The 10,742-nt window shown below is 45.7% G+C and overlaps 1 protein-coding gene across 1 annotated transcript in view; it reads right to left on the bottom strand.

The window, feature by feature from the left end:
• LOC106561677 (calcium/calmodulin-dependent protein kinase type 1D) overlaps nucleotides 1-10,742 on the bottom strand; it is a 95,976-nt gene that overhangs the window by 84,254 nt on the left and 980 nt on the right. The window lies entirely within an intron of this gene.

Below are 10,742 nucleotides of genomic sequence, written 5' to 3'. Positions count from 1 at the left end.
ATAGAATAGGAGAGGACAGAACAGGTCAGGACAGAATAGAATAGGAGAGGACAGAACAGGTCAGGACAGAATAGAATAGGAGAGGACAGAACAGGTCAGGACAGAATATAATAGGAGAGGACAGAACAGGTCAGGACAGAATAGAATAGGAGAGGACAGAACAGGACAGGATAGGACAGAATAGGTAGGACAGACATGACAGGATAGGACAGAATAGGTAGGACAGACATGACAGGATAGGACAGAATAGGTAGGACAGACATGACAGGATAGGACAGAATAGGTAGGACAGACATGACAGGATAGGACAGAATAGGTAGGACAGACATGACAGGATAGGACAGAATAGGACTGAAAAGGGGAGGACAGAACAGGACAGAATAGGTCAGGGCGAGACGGGACAGGATCGGACAGGACGGGACAGGACAGAATAGGGTAGGACAGAACAGGATAGAACAGGTTAGGACAGGACAGAACAGAACAGGACAGAACAGGATAGGACAGGTTGGGACAGGACCGGATAGAACAGGACAGGACAGGACAGTACAGGATAGGATAGAACAGGACAGGACAGGATATGATAGAACAGGACAGAACAGAACAGGACAGAACAGGATAGGATAGAACAGGACAGGACAACAAGATAGGATAGAACAGGACAGGACAGAACAGGATAGAACAGGACAGAACAGAACAGAACAGGATAGAACAGAACAGAACAGCATAGGACAGAACAGAACAGGATAGAACAGGTTAGGACAGGACAGAACAGAACAGAACAGGATAGAACAGGACAGAACAGGATAGAACAGGACAGAACAGGACAGAACAGGACAGAACAGGACAGAACAGGTTAGAACAGGACACAACAGGATAGAACAGGACAGAACAGGACAGAACAGGATAGAACAGGACAGAACAGGACAGGACAGAACAGAACAGAACAGAACAGGATAGGATAGGACAGGACAGAACAGAACAGGATAGGATAGGACAAGACAGAACAGGATAGGATAGAACAGGTTAGGACAGGACAGGACAGAACAGGATAGAACAGGATAGAACAGGATAGGATAGAACAGGACAGAACAGGATAGAACAGAACAGGATAGAACAGGTTAGGACAGGACAGAACAGAACAGGATAGGATAGGACAGGACAGAACAGAACAGGATAGGACAGGACAGAACAGAACAGGATAGGACAGGACAGGACAGAACAGGATAGGATAGGACAGGACAGAACAGGATAGGACAGGACAGAACAGAACAGGATAGGATAGGACAGGACAGAACAGGATAGGATAGGACAGGTTAGGACAGGACAGAACAGGACAGAACAGGATAGGACAGGACAGGACAGAACAGGACAGGATAGGATAGAACAGGTTAGGACAGGACAGAACAGAACAGGATAGGATAGGACAGGACAGGACAGAACAGGATAGGATAGGACAGGACAGACCAGAACAGGATAGGATAGGACAGAACAGAACAGGATAGAACAGGTTAGGACAGGACAGGACAGAACAGGATAGGATAGAACAGGACAGGACAGAACAGGATAGGATAGGACAGGTTAGGACAGGAAAGAACAGGATAGGATAGAACAGGACAGGACAGAAAAGGATAGGATAGAACAGGATAGGACAGGACAGAACAGAACAGGATAGGACAGGACAAAACAGGATAGGATAGGGTAGGACAGGATAGGATAGAACAGGACAGGACAGGATAGGACAGGACAGAACAGAACAGAACAGAACAGGATAGAACAGGTTAGGACAGGACAGAACAGAACAGAACAGGATAGAACAGGACAGAACAGAACAGGACAGAACAGGATAGGATAGAACAGGACAGGACAGAACAGGATAGGATAGAACAGGACAGGACAGAACAAGATAGGATAGAACAGGACAGGACAGAACAGGATAGAACAGGACAGAACAGAACAGAGAAGAACAGGTTAGGACAGAACAGAACAGAACAGGATAGAACAGGACAGAACAGAACAGGATAGAACAGGTTAGGACAGGACAGAACAGAACAGAACAGGATAGAACAGGACAGAACAGGATAGAACAGGACAGAACAGGACAGAACAGGATAGAACAGGATAGAACAGGATAGGATAGAACAGGACAGAACAGGATAGAACAGAACAGGATAGAACAGGTTAGGACAGGACAGAACAGAACAGAACAGGTTAGGACAGGACAGGACAGAACAGAACAGAACAGGATAGGATAGGACAGGTTAGGACAGGACAGAACAGAACAGAACAGGATAGGATAGAACAGGACAGAACAGAACAGGATAGGATAGAACAGGTTAGGACAGGACAGAACAGAACAGAACAGGATAGGATAGGACAGGACATAACAGGATAGGACAGGTTAGGACAGGACAGAACAGGATAGGACAGAACAGGACAGAACAGTACAGAACAGGATAGGATAGGACAGGACAGAACAGAACAGGACAGGACAGAACAGAACAGAACAGGATAGGACAGGACAGGACAGAACAGGATAGGATAGGACAGGACAGAACAGGATAGGATAGGACAGGTTAGGACAGGACAGAACAGGACAGAACAGGATAGGACAGGACAGGACAGAACAGGACAGGATAGGATAGAACAGGTTAGGACAGGACAGAACAGAACAGGATAGGATAGGACAGGACAGGACAAAACAGGATATGAGATAGGACAGGACAGACCAGAACAGGATAGGATAGGACAGAACAGAACAGGATAGAACAGGTTAGGACAGGACAGGACAGAACAGGATAGGATAGAACAGGACAGGACAGAACAGGATAGGATAGGACAGGTTAGGACAGGAAAGAACAGGATAGGATAGAACAGGACAGGACAGAAAAGGATAGGATAGAACAGGATAGGACAGGACAGAACAGAACAGGATAGGACAGGACAAAACAGGATAGGATAGGGTAGGACAGGATAGGATAGAACAGGACAGGACAGGATAGGACAGGATAGGACAGGACAGAACAGAACAGAACAGAACAGAACAGGATAGAACAGGTTAGGACAGGACAGAACAGAACAGAACAGGATAGAACAGGACAGAACAGAACAGGGCAGAACAGGATAGGATAGAACAGGACAGGACAGAACAGGATAGAACAGGACAGAACAGAACAGAACAGGATAGAACAGGTTAGGACAGAACAGAACAGGATAGAACAGGACAGAACAGAACAGGATAGAACAGGTTAGGACAGGACAGAACAGAACAGAACAGGATAGAACAGGATAGAACAGAACAGAACAGAACAGAACAGGATAGAACAGGTTAGGACAGGACAGAACAGAACAGAACAGGATAGAACAGGACAGAACAGAACAGGACAGAAAAGGATAGGATAGAACAGGATAGGACAGGACAGAACAGAACAGGATAGGACAGGACAAAACAGGATAGGATAGGGTAGGACAGGATAGGATAGAACAGGACAGGACAGGATAGGACAGGATAGGACAGGACAGAACAGAACAGAACAGAACAGGATAGAACAGGTTAGGACAGGACAGAACAGAACAGAACAGGATAGAACAGGACAGAACAGAACAGGGCAGAACAGGATAGGATAGAACAGGACAGGACAGAACAGGATAGAACAGGACAGAACAGAACAGAACAGGATAGAACAGGTTAGGACAGAACAGAACAGGATAGAACAGGACAGAACAGAACAGGATAGAACAGGTTAGGACAGGACAGAACAGAACAGAACAGGATAGAACAGGATAGAACAGAACAGAACAGGATAGAACAGGACAGAACAGGATAGAACAGGACAGAACAGGACAGAACAGGATAGGATAGAACAGGACAGAACAGGATAGAACAGGACAGAACAGAACAGGATAGAACAGGTTAGGACAGGACAGAACAGAACAGAACAGAACAGGATAGGATAGGACAGGACAGGACAGAACAGGATAGGATAGAACAGGTTAGGACAGGACAGAACAGAACAGAACAGGATAGGATAGGATAGGACAGGACAGAACAGGATAGGACAGGTTAGGACAGGACAGAACAGAACAGAACAGAACAGGATAGGATAGGACAGGACAGGACAGAACAGGATAGGATAGAACAGGACAGAACAGAACAGGATAGGATAGAACAGGTTAGGACAGGACAGAACAGAACAGAACAGGATAGGATAGGACAGGACAGAACAGGATAGGATAGGACAGGACAGAACAGGATAGGATAGAACAGGACAGAACAGGATAGGACAGGTTAGGACAGGACAGAACAGGATAGGACAGGACAGAACAGGACAGGATAGGATAGAACAGGTTAGGACAGGACAGAACAGAACAGGATAGGATAGAACAGGTTAGGACAGGACAGAACAGAACAGAACAGGATAGGATAGGACAGGACAGAACAGGATAGGATAGGACAGGACAGAACAGGATAGGACAGGTTAGGACAGGACAGAACAGGATAGGACAGGACAGAACAGGACAGGATAGGATAGAACAGGTTAGGACAGGACAGAACAGAACAGGATAGGATAGGACAGGACAGGACAGAACAGGATAGGATGGGACAGGACAGAACAGAACAGGATAGGATAGGACAGAACAGAACAGAACAGGATAGAACAGGTTAGGACAGGACAGAACAGAACAGGATAGGATAGAACAGGACAGGACAGGACAGGATAGGATAGGATAGAACAGGACAGGACAGAACAGGATAGGATAGGATAGAACAGGACAGGACAGAAAAGGATAGGATAGAACAGAACAGAATAGAACAGGACAGGATAGGATAGAACAGAACTCCTACCCTAACCCCTATACACTATCTCCTACCCTAACCCCTATACACTAGCTCGAACCCTAACCCCTATACACTATCTCCTACCCTAACCTCTACACACTAGCTCGAACCCTAACCCCTACACACTAGCTCGAACCCTAACCCCTACACACTAGCTCGAAACCCTACCAATACACACTAGCTCGAACCCTAACCCCTACACACTAGCTCGAACCCTAACCCCTACACACTAGCTCGAACCCTAACCGCTACACACTAGCTCGAACCCTAACCCCTACACACTAGCTCCAACCCTAACCCCTACACAAAAGCTCCAACCCTAACCCCTACACACTAGCTCGAACCCTAACCCCTACACACTAGCTCCTACCCAAACCCCTATGGAGTAGCTCCTAGTCCTACCCTAACCCCTACACACTAGCTCCTATCTCCTACCCTAACCCCTATGCACTATATCCTACCCTAACCCCTACACACTAGCTCCTATTTCCTACCCTAACCCCTACACACTAGCTCCTACCTCCTACCCTAACCCCTATGCACTCATCCTACCCTAACCCATTTACACTATCTCCTACCCTAATCTCATACACACTATCTCCTACCCTAACCCCTACACACTAGCTCCTACCCTAACCCCTATGCACTAGATACTACCCTAACCCCTACACACTACCTCCTACCATAACCCCTACACTCTAGCTCCTACCCTAATCCCTACCTACTATCTCCTACCCTAACTCATACCCACTTCTCCTACCCTAACTCCTACACACTAGCTCCTAGTCCAACCCTAACCCCTACACACTATCTCTTACCCTAACTCCTACACTCTAGTGCCTACCCTAACCCCTCCCACTAGCTCCTATATCCTACCCTAACTCCTACACTCTAGTGCCTACCCTAACCCCTACACACTATCTCCTACCCTAACCCCTACACACTAGCTCCTAGTCCTACCCTAACACCTACACACTCTTTCCTACCCTAACCCCTACACACTAGCTCCTAGCTCCTAGTCCTACCCTAACCCCTACACACTATCTCTTACCATAACCCCTACACTCTATTCCTACCCTAACCCTACCCACAAGCTCCTAGATCCTACCCTAACGCATACATATTAACCTCTACCCTAACCCCTACACACTAGCTCCTAGTCCTACCCTAACCCCTACACACTTTCTTCTACCCTAACCCCTACCCACTAGCTCCTAGATCTTAAAGGATTGAATAGGTATGACTATTATGGTGGTAGTTTAACATTTCCCTGTAATAAACTACTCTGAAGGTATTACCATACGGCTCATAGGTCTACCTAATAAACTATCCAACCTTTCTGGTCTAAAAGTGTCTAGGGCCCAGAGAGGGTAGATGCTAGGGGTTTGAAGTGGTACAGTCAGGGACAAGGGACATGATCCCTATTGGACACTGATGGGGAAGCCTGAAGTGGAGGAGGGGAAGGAGATAATCTGAGTCTCTTCCTGTCTCTGTGCCTCACTCCTCCTTCCTAGATCAGTCTATTCTTAATCCCCAAGTAGTCAAAGCCTCTTGGCTGAACGAGGGATCGGAGGAGGAGGAGGAGGAGGAGGAAACAGTACTGTGTACATATATATAATAGCTGCCAGGGCTGTCTCAACCTGGCAGCTAGCTCACTGCATACACTACACACACACAACACACACAACACACACTACCTACTGGGTCTGCTTATACACAACACAGCAGGAGCTACCGGAAGCAGGAATGGCCGACCTGGGCCTCTGTGGTGTTGACATGGGACTTGAGGTGTGGGTGTGTGTGTGTGTGTGTGTGTGTGTGAAAAGGCTTTTCAACAGAAGAAAACTGAGCTGGGCAGACAGGCAGGGACATGTTGAGCTGGTATGTAGAGATGACTGGTGTTTAACCTGTCCACTGTTAAGACAGCAACTCATGATGATGATTCACAGGTGTTTAGAAGAGACCATTCACATCCACAGCTAAGAATAAAAACAGATGTGGGCATCGCAACTTCCTGCCATTACGATCGCCCACTCCCCGAATACAACTAAAGCCTTTTCCACTGCGCCTATATGATTATGCAACACATGTTATCCTTAACTGTGTACTTCATTAAATATGTTTACATGCACAGTAATAATTCAATTTTAAACGGATTATGGCATTAGGCAGATTATGCAATAGTCACGTAAACACCTTACTCTGCTTATCCTAATCGGCGTAAGGTCAAAATCGAAGTAAGCATACGCCGATTAAAACACCTAGTTTTCTGAACAATCTTTGAAATGATTAGGACATGTAACCACCTTAATGGCCGTTCCAGCGGTGTTTGATCTGTGTATGTGCTACCAGCCCAGTGAGTCTCCCTCTTTAGTGCGACTGAAGTGAGTTCGGAACAAATGTGTCTTAGAAGTGGTTTTCAAATACAAACTTGTAACCATCCTCAATGGTCTTATGTATTCCTGGATGAATTTCCCTGCAAGGACAATATAGTTGAATGTAATGGAGTGGAATAGAGTGGAATTGAATAGTGTGGAATAGAATCGAGTGGAGTGGAATCGTGTTAGGGCTTTGTGTGACCCAAGCCAGGGGTCACAGTCGTGTGTTCAAGTCAAGATGCTGATTGGAACAAGTTTCTCCTCCCCGATGGTGATGAGAGGTACAAGCTGCACCTCAGGTGAAACACAGGCTGTACCTCAGGTGAAGGACAAGCTGTACCTCAGGTGAAACACAGGCTGTACCTCAGGTGAAGGACAGGCTGCACCTCAGGTGAAACCAAGCTGTACCTCAGGTGAAGGACAGGCTGTACCTCAGGTGAAGGACAGGCTGTACCTCAGGTGAAGGACAGGCTGTACCTCAGGTGAAGAACAGGCTGTACCTCAGGTGAAGGACAGGCTGTACCTCAGGTGAAGGACAGGCTGTACCTCAGGTGAAGGACAGGCTGTACCTCAGGTGAAGGACAGGCTGTACCTCAGGAGAAGGACAGGCTGTACCTCAGGAGAAGGACAGGCTGTACCTCAGGAGAAGGACAGGCTGTACCTCAGGAGAAGGACAGGCTGTACCTCAGGTGAAGGACAGGCTGTACCTCAGGTGAAGGACAGGCTGTACCTCAGGTGAAGAACAGGCTGTACCTCAGGAGAAGGACAGGCTGTACCTCAGGAGAAGGACAGGCTGTACCTCAGGAGAAGGACAGGGTGGAACACAGATCCATATGAGGTTGAGGGGGGAGGGAAAATTAGGGGAAATGAAGGGCTTTCAAACCGCATGTTCTTTCTTAGCCCTGGGCTAAGCCAAAAAAGTGTGCAATCTGAATGCGACTTAGCCTAAGAGATGTAGCATATTGAGAATTATCTCGGACTCTGAACAACAAACAGGCTAAGCCGCGATGACGGGATATCTCCATAGCTGTTTATGGTTTAGCTCTAGTCAAGACAAATAGCCATCCCCATCAGGGTTGGGTTCATTTACATTTCAATGCAGTCAATTCAGGAAGCAACCTGACATTCCAATTCAATTTCAGTTTACACTTCCTGACTGAATTGAAATCGACCCCCGAATCCTGATCCCCATGTTGACCCTTGTGAATGGAGACCAGCAGGGTTAGTTTGTTGAAGTTAGGAGTGGCATACTTCTCCTGCTTGATGCCAATCTCCCAGGGATGATCAAATCAATATTTCCCCCTCTGACACAGGCCTCCTTCAATACCAGATCAAATCACATTCTCCCCAAGAGAAGGGGGAGGTGAAGGGTGTGTTGTTGCTTTTCATATTACCTTTATTTAACTAGGCAAGTCAGTTAAGAACAAATTCTTATTTTCAATGATGCTTAGAAACAGTGGGTTAACTGCCTTGTTCAGGGGAAGAAAGACATATTTTTTACCTTGTCAGCTCAGGGATTCAATCTTGCAACCTTTCGGTTACTAGTCCAATGCTCTAACCACTAGGCTACCTGCCGCCCCACGTGGAGGGAATTAAATAGAAGAAGAAAACATCTGTAGGTCAAAGGACTTAGTCTTTAACTTTCTAGAACGCACAGCTTATCAATTCAACGTCTATCAAAGGCGTAGATAGATTTACACTACAAGATTAAAACGCACTAAAACCAAGTAATTTATTGGAGAGGGAACCAAGCAGCGCTATTTAGCCTATGCATGTAAACACCTTGACGAAAATCTTGAAAAATCGTTTAGAGGCAGAGAGAGTTTTTGGAAGGCTCGTCTTCCAGTCTACCATTTGGGGAATTTGCCCTTCTAAGTACTTACATGCTCCCTGTCTGCATCATAACTCACCCACAGCAAAACTGCCATAAGTCAAGCAGCACTAACTGGAAGACCAAAATAAACTCTGGAGGAATTTGTCTGCTCTGAAGTAGTACAGTAGTGGAAGCACAAGAGAATAACAAGAATAAAGAACTAACGGCTGATGAAAGCCATGCACGAACATCACCAACTTCATACCGACTTAATGCAAGTCTGTGTGTGTGTGTGTGTGTGTGTGTGTGTGTGTGTGTGTGTGTGTGTGTGTGTGTGTGTGTGTGTGTGTGTGTGTGTGTGTGTGTGTGTGTGTGTATTTGTAAGTTAGTCTCTGATGATAATGATAATGAAAATGTTCCATACTCCCAGAGGGATCTGTAAATTGCCAGGCAACATGTCAGACTAAAGGTGATGATATAGCAGTGCATGACTGCTGATAAAGAAGATAGCATTTACATGCAGGGATTGACCCTACACTCTTAGAAAACAAAATAATTCCAAAAGGGTTTTTCAGCTGTCCCCATAGGAGAACCCTTTTTGGTTCCAGGTAAAACCCTTCTAGGTTCCATGTAGAACCGTTGAACCCACGGTGGAAAAGGTTCTAAATGGAACCCAAAAGGGTTCTACCTGGAACTAAAAAGAGTTCTCCTATGGGGACATCTGAAAAACCCTTTTAGGTTCTAGATAGCACCTTTTTCCCCCTAAGAGTGTATTGCCAGGGGAAAGTGACCTGAGCAGTTATGCAAGTTGAGCCTGCTCTGAGGTTGCCCCTACTGGGCAGGTGTTTTTTAAAGAATTCCAGTAGTCCGGTCTTCCTGTTTTCCCCCCTGCGTGTTGGTGAAAATAGAAACTTTTTTTTTTTTTTTAACATTTTCGGGCAAGTGAAGTGGTCATAATCTTCGGGCAACCAATATATACTCCTGACTTGCCCGATGGGCAAGTGCCTTTCGTATTATCACAATTAAATACAGATTATACATGACCATAATTCAGCACCAGGAATCTTCTGTATCTATTCAATGTTATCCAGTCTGACCAGAAATCAGAAGACACATTTTCATCAGCAGACAGCAACTGACAATCCAATTCTTCTGACCATGTTGATGCTGAAACAATGACTACCATTCACAGAGTCCTGTCAATGCATTTAATAACAGATGCTAACTAGTGTATTTCTGATTACATACGGCATGTAAAATTAATAAGAAAACCTCAAGATAATCTATTCTGTAATGCAGGTGCCTTAACACATCACCTTGGACATGCTTTATAACCTTTTGATCTCTGATATTGATAAATATATATACATTTTTAAATTGTAATTTAGCAGACGCTCGTATCCACTGCGATTTACAGTAGTGAGTGCCTACATTTTTATACTTTTTTTTCGCCCTGGTCCCATGTGGGAATCGAACCCACAACCCGGGCGTTGCGCTACCAACTAAACCAAACGTGACCTAGAGGTAACTGTCGAAATCTATAAAGGCGGACCCATCTAACTCCTGCCATAGAATATACCGATTATTGACAGATTGAGCACGTGCTTTTGAATTGTTGCATCTAGTAAATGTTGATGTGATAAACATGTGTAGGACATAGTAAAGCATCATTCAAAACGTTAGTATTTGCAAAAATCGCACGTCCGCCAGCAGT

Source organism: Salmo salar, chromosome ssa10, assembly GCF_905237065.1.
Source record: "Salmo salar chromosome ssa10, Ssal_v3.1, whole genome shotgun sequence".
NCBI lineage: Eukaryota > Metazoa > Chordata > Actinopteri > Salmoniformes > Salmonidae > Salmo > Salmo salar.
The sequence above is the reverse complement of the archived record's forward strand: the minus strand, read 5'-3'. Positions and strand labels throughout refer to the sequence as shown.